Here is a 13,872-nt window from a genome sequence, read left to right on the forward strand (position 1 = left end):
AATAATGAATTTGCATGGCTGAGGGTGAAATAATGTGTTACCAGGACCCCTCAGTTTTGGGGGTTGTGAGTAGATCCCATCTTCATGTTCCTCCAGCCCAGCCCAAGCCTGGCTCAGGTCCTCCTCCCCCATTTGTCAGGAACCACCATCCCCAGGGATTCTATGTGCCCTGCCTGACCAGTGTTCTCCATCAGAGTTTACCAATCTTTTGTTCATTCCCTCAGAGCACAGCTAAGCAAGAGTACACTAATTTCAAAATTAACTCAAGCAAATAGAGGAACAATACCCCCAACACATTGCATTTTAACATAGGGTTTCCTGGACACACTGTTTCAACTCAAGAGTTGGGCTAATAGTAGGAGTTCCATCTGCTAAAATACGGCTGTCAGCTTCAGAGGGAAATTCATGAATGTCTTCGTAGTTTGTTTTTACGTTTCACTTGGCACTGTTTCTAAAATTTCCTCTGAAGCCAAAAAATAAGTTATTTCCCAGCACACTGGTCACTTTTCATTTATCATTGGATTGATTTTTGTAACTTGCAGTAGGAGCTGAAATCGACCAGGGGGTTCTTATCCAACAGACAGCAGCAAAACTCTTTGTGTATCTGCGTTCCTTTCAACAAGCGTGACTTCCTCAATGGCATCATTCGTGAGCGTAACACAGAGCTCAGCAATAACGTTTCTTCACTAACCCTACCAGGTATCCAACATAGGATGTTACTTCCTTTCACTGTTTTCCGACTCCTGGCAGATATTAATCATTGGGATTTGGGAACAAGGAAATAGAATTTCTGAGAATGCTTGGGAATTCCCAAATTCATATGATTTTCATAACACTTCACTTACAAGTTTTTGAAAAATATTAAGTGACTATAATAACAAGCAAATAGTCGTTTTTTTCTGTAACAGGATTATATGAAAAGTTTTAGTAGTCTTCTGTTTTAAAAAGATATGATAACAAATGATGATTTATTATTATTATGAGCCAACATATTGTAACAAGATTATAAAATCCAATAGCATTAATAGAGAAAACATTAAAAAGAAATGAATATTATCACAAAATAAATGCTACAGAAAAGTCCTTTAAAGATTGAAAGGTAACACCACAAATACTTAATGCTTTAATCATTGTTTACATGACATTGTTAAACAAGGCATCAATCATCCCCGCCAATACCATTTAAATAACGTAACATTCCGATCTCCTGGCAAGATGAATAGCACTAGAAAGAAGCAACTGTCAAAATTGCCGATTTAAGGGCATATTTTGTTTCTAAAACTTGGCATTTCTTAGAAAACCTCTCATAGGATTTGTAAAACATATACTATGCCTATGAACACATTAATATTTATTTGCAGAAATGGTTCACTGTTAGCAGTGGACAAGGCCATGAACACACACTTGTAACACAGCAACAGATACAAGGAAGTCTGACTGAGGCTCTTTACTGCTCCTGTCCTGTTCACCTTAACTTTCATCTCCACATGTCAGTGCTTCCTCATCTTGCTTGACTTGAAGTCAGTGCATTTCTTCAAGCCAGTAAGTTCTCTATACTGACTATTAAGCTGTAATTTTCACAGCAAAATTAGAATGTTCCTTCCCATTTTCCTAATTTCTCAACTGATTTTTCTCAGAATTCAGAATCCATAAATATTGAAATGCCAGGAGAGAATTTCCAAATGGAAATGCTGTTCCCTTCGTCCATTTTCAGAAGAAACTGTAGGATAGTGTTATCCTTCTCTTCTCCAATTTTTTTTTTCCTGCAAACTTATGGTTATCACCTCTTTAAGTGCATAGCTCACAATTTTGCCTCCCCTGCAAATGGTCCCAAAACAGCGAAGTGGGTCCTCTTTAGCTGTGTCTTTACTACATAATCCTGCATTTCTGACCGTAGGCAGGGAGGGTGACCCAGGGAATGATCCCTGACTCAATGGGATTTCTCTTGCTGTCTCTAGAATTTGAACACCGGAACCCAGACGTACAGAGGCTGGGAGCCATTGTGGTGTGCTATATTGATGACGGCAGCAGTGGGTGGTGTGGGGGCAGTTAATTGACAGCTACCTGTTGCTGACATCCCAGGAACTGCCTGAACCTCCTCTTTCCCAGTCATAAGATATCTAAGATTCTGCAGTATTCTTCATTAAATCCTAGCATGGTTTAAGCTAGCCAGAATTAGGTTCTGTTGCTTTCAATCAACAGAACCTTAGCTAATACATTGTTATCTCCTGGTCCTTGTTCCTTTAATTTTCCAGGAAAAGAAGGGAAAATGGCTTACTGGTTTTAAAAAGAGACAAGGGACAACATACCATTTATGCAAAATTTAGAAGCACTCAAAGGAAACTCTGGAAAGCTCCTGAGACATATATAGGTAGGATCAGCATAAAACTTGAAAAGTGTATCTAGATCATGGTTGCCATGGTTGCCTTGACACAATGAACATCTGTATCAAGATCATATTTTCTTGGTGGGACAGAGAGAAGCACAAGGCGGGGCTCACATTTACAGTAATCCTTGTTTTCCAGGGACCATACAACCCAGTTTGTCCAGAGCTGTTCATCTTAAGTTTGTTATCCCACCATAATTATAAATAGAACCTCCTTTTTCTCTCAAGAATATCCCACTTTGGATGATAATTTCTATGACTACCCATAAAGAATATTTAATAACTATAGAAAACTGCTTCTCTATATTTTTTGTATGTTTGAAACATTTTATAACAAAAATATCTTTAAAGTTATCACCTACACAGAATATAGCTGCCAAATGCTCCTACTCTGCTATTCTAACCATGAATCCCTCTGGGGCCCCTTCCTCCTACAGCGCTTGTGAGGATGAAATGAAATAAGCTCTATGAAATGCCCAACAGTGACCAACACTGAATAAAATACAGCCACCATAGGCGGCCTTCCCTTATGTTCACCAAACTCCTGATAAGTTATTCGGTGATGTTTTAATCTTAATATTTTATGTAGATTATACATTCATCTGATTCAAAATGCAAAAGGTACAAAAGCGTATACAGTTAAAAGTTTCCCAACCCACTACCATTTATCTCCCTGGAGGCAACTGTTTCCAGATTTTTGAATATCCTTAAAGAATATCATATGTATGGAAAAGAAAGATTATATATTTATATGCATCTGTGTATCCATTTTCCTATCAGAGGCTCACAAAGTCTCCTTGAAGAGATATCATTATTACAAATACCCCTCAATTTACAATGGGGTTATATTCCAATAAACTTATGAAAATATTGTAAGCTGAAAATGCATTTAATACACTTAACCTACTAAACATCATAGCTTAGCTCAGCCTACCTTAAACACTCACATTAACCTACAGTTAGGCAAAATCATCTAACAGAAAGCCCATTTTATAATAAAGTGGGCTTTGAATATCTCATGTAATATAATGAATACTGTACTGAAAGTGGAAAACAGAATGGTTGTATGGGTACTCAAAGTACAGCTTCTGCTGAATGTGTATTGCTTTCAAACTATCTGAAAGTTGAAAAATCATAAGTCAAAATATTGTAAGTCAGGGATTGTTTGTACTTCCACTTTACATGATGAAATTGAGCCTTGAAAAGATTAAGTGACTCGCCCAAGGTCACACTGGCAGTTAAATAGTGAAACTTGGATCCAAATTGTTCAGTCACTACATGTATTGTCTTGAAATTTGAAAAAGAGGAAGAGGAATTAAACTACTAAATTGAAGGAATATTTTAGGCATAGAAGAAGCAGATGCCTTCATGTCCAAGTGATTGTGAAAAGCCCACTTGCCCCAAAATATGTCTCCTGGTCATATGAAATTCCACCATTTCAGATTTTTACCTGGGGATTTAGAGTAATCTGCTGTTTTCCTAGAGCTCCCCTAAAATAGAAATAGAAATTTTGAAAGGCTAAGTATATGCTAACATTGGAAAACTCATTTTCTCCCCTTTGTAAGGCAAGGTACTGAAGGAGGGGGCCCTACGGGCTGTGCAGGGACATCCTGGAGGCATGGGGAGAAGAAACTGAAAGGCAAGTTTGTATGGAACAAAGAATACCGATCTCAGGATTCTCCCTTGAACCTGCCCTAACTTTGTTCAAATAGACTTAGCCACTGACCGGCTGTCAAAAGACCACAGCCAATCTGACTTGTTTTCAATATAATGATGAATATTGATTTGGTCCCTTCATCCAACATTCTCAGCTGGATCTTTTTTGACCAAGGATATACATTACTAGGTGAGTACAGGCAGTTAATTCTTCCACACGGGACTTCGGAGTTTCTGAGTTAATCAGAATCACCCACCTTAACATCTGCCAGTTTATACCCCAAGTCCTGACCAGTGCCCCCTACCTGCTATGCCTCATGTTTTCAATAGAGCATAAAATCAGAAATGAAAGATGAAACATCATAGCCAATATCACAGAAATACAAAGGATCCTAAGAAACTGCTAGGTATAATTACACACTAACTAATTGGATCATCTAGAAGAAATGGATAAATTCCCAGACACATAAAACCTACCAAGATTGACTCATGAAGAAATTTAAAAATCTGAACAGACTAATAGCAAGCAAGGAGGTTGAATCAGTAAGAAAACGTCTCCTATCAATGAAAAACCCAAAACCAGATGGCTTCCCAGATTAATTCTACCAAATATTTTAAGAAGAACTAATACCAGTCCTTCTCAAACTCTTCCAAAAAGCTGAAGTGGAGGGAATACTTCCAAACTCATCTTACAGGGCCAGCATTACCCTGATTCCATAGCCAGACAAGAACACTACAAGAAAGGAAAATGGCAGGCCAATATCCTTGATCTACATAGATGCAAAAATCCTCAACAAAATCCTAGCAAACCAAATTCAATAGCACATTGAAAGAATCATTCACCATGATCATGTCATGGTTCAACATAAGCAAACGAATACATATAATATACCATATTAAAAAAATAAAGGATAGAAACTATATGGCCATCTCAATAGATATAGAAAAAGCTTTTGACAAAAGTCGAAACCCTTTCATGGTTAAAAAAAAAAAAAACACCCAACAGATCACGTATTGAGGGACTGTATCCCAACAAAATAAAGGCCATATATGACAAACCCATAGCTAACACCATAATCAGTGGTGAAAAGTTGAAACTTTTCTTCTACCATCAGGAACAAGACAAGGATGCCCACGGACACCACTTCTCAGGGTAATTAGGCAAAAGAAAGAAATAAAAGGCATCCTAATAGGAAAGGAAGAAGTGAAACTGTCTCTACTGACAGCATGATCTTGTTATATATAGAAAACCCTACAAACTTCACTAAAAAAAGGTTAGAACTCAACACAAAGAAGGGAACAATAGACACTGGGGGACTCCAAAGGTGGGAGGGAAGGATAGTGGGAGCAAGAGTTGAAAAACTACCTATCGATTACTATGCTCACTGCTTGGGTGGTGGGATCATTAGAAGCCCAAACCTCAGCACCATGCAATATACCTGTGTAAGAAACCTGTACATCTACCCTCCTGACTCTAAAATGAAACATACAATATTTAAAAAACAAAAACAAATAAATAAAATTTGAAAACTGTTGGAACTGAACTGATAGGTGAAATCAGTAAAGTTGTAGGATACAAAATCAACATATAGAGCCTTGAACACAGCAACATCCAGCTGTCTGACATGAAAGTCTCAGGGGCAAGAAAACCTCTATAGGAACTCAGAAACAATGAGCTAAGTTGTGTTTATGTCTGAAAGGATGTTAAGAACTTCATTCATGTTACATCAGAGCCAACAGAAAGAACCAACAGGAAACCTGTACCCAACAAACAGAAATGACAAGATGAAGGGAAAGCAGAGGTAACGGCTTACCTTAGACAGGGCAAGTGATTAGCTCACTATGCAATACAATGTTTGCTCCTGAGCCAAAAATTTGTACAATAATTTGGATATTACTTGCTCAACCAGAAAAATCAGCCACTCATTAGGAAAATGTGTTTCTGTATATGTCTTAGGACTCAGCTATCTATAATAACATGAAAAGACAATATTTTCATCCAAAATGAGTATTTTTGTTTGTCTTGGCTTGTTATTCTAATGTCAACAGCCTCTAAATAAACTGTTGAAGTACATGATATAACCACCTCTTTCTCCATCTTTCCCATTGCTCCCATAGGGTTTCAGTTGTGCAATTTCACCATTAGGAAAGCTTTTTGCTGAAATCTGGCTTTTCAAAGGGAGAGTATCCAGAAACAGAAGATGCTGATCTGGGAGGCTCTTCCTAATAGAACTACTGCTTCAGTTTAGCTTGAAAAAGCCCACACCCAGTTCCTAATGACAAACATCTGAACACCAGGTCTTCCCACGAGCAAGACCATGCTATGCCTCCTGCTCGCTCTGTTCTATAAGCAACCCACAGATTGCTCCCTGTGAAGAGGAGCCTGCCAGGGGAGCAGCATTCCACCAGACCCTGATTTAGCAAGATATTTCCGTATCATTCCCCCAACCAGCTGGAAGTCCTCCACTGCTCTTGTGAAAAAATCTAACTCATCTCGCTGAATTTCCTGATTTAAAAGTCTAATTCATTTCAGCAAAAGTGTGACAGAAGGAAACCAAGTACACCATCTCTCTCTTACCAAACCAAAGCTATTGCATGTGCATTCTGGGGGAAAAAAATGGTCCAAATATGTTATGGAGGGGGTGCCAGCCCAGTGTCATCCTCTTACTATTGCCATAGGATCTTGGCTGATGGCATCAGAGGAAAAACAAGTTTATCGATTACTTTCAACCATTAAGCTCACTCCTCCATGAAAAATAAGTCACAAGTCCAATGTCTCTTATTAAAATAAGCACTGCAAAATATAAAGGAGTCACAGTTTTAAAATGGGACACACGTTCTCTAAGCGGTGAACCACGTTAGAGGTGCACTGTTTACATTGTATAAAGTCCCCTGGAGCCAGGGTTAGGAAGCGCATCTGTTCTTTGGTGTTCTGGGATGAAGGAGAAAGGAAAATGTGCTGCCAGAAGTGAGTGGGAAGGAGCCCATGAGATAAAGGAAGTAAATCCATTTGCTGATTGCAATAATAATGGTAATACACGAAGCTATACATACATACATACATACATACATGCAAACTTTCACATTTTTTAAAAAAAAGAACTTAAGGCTTCCACTCATGTAATCAGCCCTTATGAACTCTCCTGATTAGCTGCAAGGAAAATCTTCCTTTCTCCTTTTTCCTGCACCATCCTGGGCTCCCTTTTGACTTGTTTTTTTTTTTTTTTTAACTTATAAACGATCAGCTCATATTCTGAAGTTTGTAGTCCCCTCCCGCCCCCTCTCTCTCTATACGGCTCATTTACATTGGCAGCTGTCGTGCTGCTGGGCATCCTCAAACCCACCAGTTTCCCTTTAATGTTTGAGCAGACAAACATGATCATGCACTAGGCATCACTGTGCCACTCAAAATGCTTTTTTGTTTTTTTTATTGCATCTGAGAGAAATCTCAAGGTTGCAAACCTGGAGTCAGAATTGTTTCCATGTGTCTCAGTGGGAAGAGTATCGTGTGAAGAAACAAGTTGATTCTACTAATCAAAAGGAATTTTTTTTGATATCAGGTCATCCTCCGAATGAATTTATATTACCAAGTGGAGGGTCACATGAAGAAAATGGTCAAACAGCACCACCTAGAGCAAGAGCTGAGAAGTGCAGCGGAGCCGGGCTGTGTCAGGAAAGAAAAGCAAACTGGGGCCTGGCTCAGCGCTCTCCCCTCTGCTCCTGTCTGCACGGAAAGATTAGGATGACAGTGGCAGGAAGCCTGTGCACCTAGTATGCATCACTTGAAGGGAACACACAGATTCCAGTAAACAGTTGGAAGGAAATGTTAATACCAGGCTCTGCTAAACAATATGAAATGACTCCTAGATGAGACAAGCGACTTTCATCAAAGTTTCCTGATACCTGAAAAGACAGCCCAGGGGATCCTGCACTACATGTGGTGTATGTAAATTAAGCGGGTTTTTTTCCCCTTTGTAATCAAGGCTCATAGACAAACAAAATCACACTTTAGAAACGGCCTATTTCAACTTGTAACTAGCTTGCTTTCAGGGGCTCCAGGTCAAAAAGAAATAGAGCACAAAGACGCTTTCTCCTTAGGGATCATACACAAATTCACTCTGTCCGTTTCTTTCCCACATGGAGCAACAAAGCCGTCAGACCTCTCCATCCACCCATCGGGTCCTTCCTGATTAAAGTGAGATAAATCACAGCCCTCTCTCTCCAGATGGCAGGTGACAAGAGGGGGATGCTTGCCTCAAGAAGTCCTCTCCATCCCTCTGTATTCATGCAAGCCCGAGCGGAGAGATGCAAGAAATTACGGATGCATTTTAATTCCCCAGACCCTGCAATTAAAAATGGAAAATTTTTGGCCACGCGTGTTGGCTCACGCCTGTAATCCCAGCACTTTCAGAGGCCGAGGTCAGCGGATCACCTGGGGTCAGGAGTTCGAGACCAGCCTGGCCAACATGGTGAAACCCTGTCTCTACTAAAAATACAAAAATTAGCTAGGAATGGTGGTGGGCGTCTGTAGTCCCAGCTACTCGGGAGGATGAGGCAGGAGAATCACTTGAACCCGGGAGGCAAAGTTTGCAGTGAGCCAAGATCGCACCACTGCACTCCACTCTGGGTGACAAAGGAAGACTTCATCTCAAAAAATGTTTTTAAAAAATGGAAGTGTTGTTCTTTCATTTGTAAATGTGTTTTGGTAAAAGAGGGGCAGTTTAAGCAACCCTTTCTATTGTCTACATTGTTAAAATTCATCAGACATGGACTCTTGACTCCGTTTTGCCTGGGCAGACCCAATTCAAGCATTTACAACAGCTATAACCTCCTCAAATCAAAAAGAGGAATCAGCATTATTGCTAAGTTCAAATAAGGTCTTGTTTTATTTCATTTTTGAATGCAGCCATTCCTCCAGGTGCTGTCATCAGGTAAGATTGTCAGTCCTGATTAGGTAAAGGTATTATTACAAAATGCAATTCTTAAAAATTCAGTGTCTAACTACACTTTTAATAAGCCTTTCCCCCTCCCCTATGTATTCTCCCTTAGACACCCCTTCTCAAATTTAAAATCACAGAAACTAAAATATGATGCCTAAAGAGAGCCTAGCGACTGCCCAGTCCTCTAATTTGATGAGTGGGAGTACTGAAGCCCAGAGGAGGTCAAGTAATTTGTTCCCAATGTCTTAGATAAGAAGAAAATGACCAGCTGGGAAATCCCACTCATGTCAAGGCAGAGGCACAGGGCCACAGACTGTGGTTGAATTGTGCCACACTCCTACATCCTTCTTTAGGAATCACAGAACATTCCTGTGTTGAGTCGGAGTCACTGACTTCCTTTTCAGGCTGATTGAGTTCTGTCCTTACGGGCTGCGACAAGAAGTTTTGGTATTATGCTACACCAAGACCATTTATCTAGTTCAAGAAATGAGCACAGTCCTTAGAGCCCAACAACTTTCCCCATGTCCAGTAAATGTAGCTTCTCCATTAGAAGCTGTCAGAATGGAGCCTTCTGGCTCATCTTGATTTTGATTTCTGCAAGAATGAATGGTTGTGCTAAGACAGCTTTCCTAGCTGATAGCGAAACTTTTTTCTCATAATCTATAAAAATTAAATTAGAACTTTTTTCTCATAATCTGTGAAAAAATATTAAATTAAATCTGGCTCGTCTTGATTTTGATTTGTGCAAGAATGAATGGTTGTGCTAAGACAGCTTTCCTAGCTGATAGTGAGCAAAACTTTTTTCTCATAATCTATAAAAAAATATTAAATTAGAAGCATAGAGTTTATTTCATGACTTTTATCCTGCAATTTTCTTGTGGGCATAAATGATTTGTTTTTATCCTGCCTGCCCCCCAATCCCTTTTCCAAGAGACTAAAAGAGTATCTAGTGCAAAGTAGAGACTCAAATATTTTTTAATAAACAGTGATCCCAGCCACCCAGTGCATGTTGCCAAATGCCAACCCCATAAATGATCAAACACATCATCTCATTCAGCCAATCAAAATCAAGTGCTACCTATTTTTTTAAGTTTTCATAGCCCTTGGGCATCTGTTTTCTCAGCATTTCCCAAACTTGAGTCATTCTCATCCTGCCTTCCTAATTTTGCTCTGTCAATTACCTCTACTATTATTTATTTCATATATTTTTAAATAGCCCCACTTTTGAAACTTAAATACATGCCTTTTAAAAGGAAGCTTTCTTACTACTATACATCAAAAGCCATTATTACTTGTTCTAAGTACTCATAACAACATGTTCACAACTATTAAAATTTACTAATGTGCATCCACATACTCTCTAAATTCATGGAGCATCTGCACACAATTTAAGAAACAATTCTGCATTACTCACTCAATTTTCTTGACATCCTTCTGAGGCAGGACAAACCTTGGGCCCAAAGAATTGAGGTAGGAGTCCAAGCAAGTTGCCAGCCACATAAAGGCAAACCTTGGCTTGGAAGTCAGGACTACCAGCCCCTAGGTTATGGTTCATGCTCTTTCCTCTGCTCTCCAGAACCTCCTATCTCCAAGTGTAGTTAGCAGCCCAGATGCAGCAGCATCCTCTAGAGACTTGTTAAAAATGCAGAAGCTCAGGCTCCACCCCAGGCCTATGCAGACTGAATCTGCATTTTAACAAGGTCCAGCTAATTCACGCGCACATTAAGTTTGAAAAGGCCTGGTCTAGATCAGCGGTTCTCTAACTTAGCAGCACATTAGAACCATCTGTAGAGACTTTAAAAATACCAGTGCCTGGGCTTCACCTCCCAGAGAATCTGACTTAAGTGTCTGGGGTTTGCCCTGAGTCTAGGTATTTTTAAAAACTCCTCAGCTTATACAAAGCTGGCAGGGCCGGGCACAGTGGCTCATGCCTATAATCCCAGCACTTTGTGAGGCCAAAGTGGGCAGATTGCTTGAGTCCAGGAGTTTGAGACTAGCCTGGGCTAAAACCCCATCCCTGCAAAAAAAAAAATACAAAAAGTAGTTGGGCATGGTGGTGGCACATACCTGTAATCCCGGCTACTCAGGAGGCTGAGTCCTCGCTTGAACCCAGGAGGTCACGGTCTGGTCAACAGAGCAAGACCCTGTATCAAAACAAACAAACAAACAAACAAAAAATGCTAGCAGCTTACCAGCTAGGGAGGCCTGTACAGCCAAGTTTTCCAAACGGGGCTACATTAGTTGTTCCAGAACTTTAGCTGCATCAAAACCACCTGGATGGCTTGTTCAGCTACAGAGGGTCTGGCCATGCCCCTAGAGTTTCCAGCTGAGGGTCTGGAATGAGGCCCGATGATTTGCATTTCTAACAATCTCCAGGTGATGCTGATGCTGTGGGTCCAGGGACCACATTTTGAGAATCTATGCTAAATGAATCGGAGAAGACCAAAGCTCAAACTTATTCCAAGAACTTTTCAAGGCCCACCTGCAAGTTGTAGTGGAAGTAAGCATCTAAGGGTGCAAAAAAGTTTCACTGTAGACTAAGGCCTTTTACCTGAGCTCTCAAATGTTCACATTTCTCTTATCAACCTAAATAACAAACAGAGAGAGGCTCTCCACAAGAAAAAGATATTCGTTTGGAAACAGAGCCTTGCAATAGAAATAGGCAAGCCAGAGTAAACTATATGCATATTCACGGAGGTAAAGGAAGACAAAAGAAAAAATTAGGAAGATTATATGATCATTTGGAAATGATTATCCTTGGCTACAAAGATCAATAACAAAGGTGATGCCAGGCCCAGGTTGGACAGGCAGTTGTTGGGCAAATATCCTTCAGAAGCATTGTTGTGTGCAAAGTTGCAATGGGCTTTGTGCAAGATTCTGTTTTTTGCAGTCTTCTGTGATAAGTTTTTGTTATCAGGCATACAAGCCCAAGAATCCTTTTTTGCATGGCCTTCCCTGGCTCTATTTGTCAGGGTTTTGGTTAGGGGAGGGGTATTTTTAACACTCTCAATGTAAAAAAATGCCATAAGGTAGGTACCCCAATTGCTTGTTTCGTCTTCATAAAATAACTTTTCCACCCGAACAAAGTCTACACATAAATTGTAAAAATACCCTGGCATGCAGTCCCTGGAAAAGTCTGGAGTCATTCTCGGGGTTCCCACCCAGGTGGGCAGGCGTAGCCACCACAGATAAACACAAAGTAGGGGTGCCCTCTGGGGTTCGGTGGCAGGCAGTGGCCCTGGTTCTGATATTTGGCTGAAAACACAGCTCCTCTTTGTCACCCTCAGGACATTTCAGCTATTTCCTAGATAATAATCTCACTTCACCCTGCACAAAACAGGCACATGATCATGTCACTCTGACCTGGTTTGAGTCCAAGGAGACTTTTGTTTTTAAAATAATTTAGGTTAGTAGTTAAAATATGAACTTTGGGCCAGGAGTGGTGGCTCATGCCTATAATCCCAGCACTTCGGGAGGCTGAGGCGGGCGGATGACTTGAAGTCAGGAGTTGGAGACTGGCCTGGCCAACATGATGAAACCCCATCTCTACTAAAAAAAATAATAATAATACAAAAATTAGCTGGGTGTGGTGGCGGGCACCTATAATCCCAGCTACTTGGGAGACTGAGGCAGGAGAATTGCTTGAACCTGGGAAGTGGAGGTTGCAGTGAGCAGAGATCTTACCACTACACTCCAAAACAAACAACAAACAAAAAAATTCTAGAGTCACACTGAAAATCTTAACAACCTGCTTCTACTACTCATTTTTTTAATTTTTATTTTGACCTGATTTTAGACTGATAGTAAAATGCACAAATAACACAAAGTGCCCCCTATGTCCCTCACCCTACTTCCCCTAATGCTAACATTTTCAGAGCCATCCTTATTTTCTCTATAAAAGAGCAGAATTCTCCTTTTAGAGATTTGGAAAGATTATTAAAAGATAAGTTACAAAATACAGTACCTGACACGTATAAAATATTAAATATATATTAGCCATGCTTAATTATTTTGTTTTAAGTCTATATGAGTCAAGTTTTAGTAGAAATATGGGCTAGAAAAAAAAAAACAGAAAGCGGGACTCTGTGATCCGACTTGGGCTTATAGAACAGACTGTACTAGTTTGTTCTCATGCTGCTAATAAAGTCATACCCAAGACCGGGTAATTTATAAAGGAAAGAGGTTTAATGAACTCACAATTCCACATGGCTGGGGAGGCCTCACAGTCACGGCAGAAGGCAAAAGAGAAGCAAAGGCACATCTTAAATGGTAGCAGAGAAGAAAGCTTGTGTAGGGAAACTCCCATTTTAAAACCATCAGATCTCGTGAGACTTATTCGCTACCACGAGAACAGTAGGGGGAAACCGCCCCTATGATTCAATCATCTCCACCTGACTCCATCCTTGACATGTGGGGATAATTACAATCAAGGTGAGATTCGGGCGGAGACACAGCCGAATCATATCAATGACTAATGAGAGTTATGTCCAGAACCTAATGAAAACCTGTCTGAGGCCACATTCCCTGTAAAGCAGATTTGAGATAGAGATTTGTGTAGAGAACATTTAACTGGGTAAAATCCTAGGAACCAACAACTGTGGCGAAAAAGCTGAATTGGATAAAGGGAGTTGAGATGTGAGGCAGTCACAACAAATACCTCAGCTAATCTCAAGGGGGAGCTGAGAAGCTGGGGTGACCCTTCAGAGTTGCCCTAAATTGAGGCAGGAGTATGGAGTTTTAATACCTTTCACTGGCCATTCTTCAGATACGAGTTGTCCCCAAGGATGGACATCAGCTTGACAAGTTATTAATTAGATCTCCTGAGAATAAATTCTAGAGAGAATCAGCTGAGAGGCATGATTTGCCAACACTCCCAATAGCTGGGCAAAC

The sequence above is a fragment of the Pan troglodytes genome, chromosome X, assembly GCF_028858775.2.
Source record: "Pan troglodytes isolate AG18354 chromosome X, NHGRI_mPanTro3-v2.0_pri, whole genome shotgun sequence".
NCBI classification, from domain to species: domain Eukaryota; kingdom Metazoa; phylum Chordata; class Mammalia; order Primates; family Hominidae; genus Pan; species Pan troglodytes.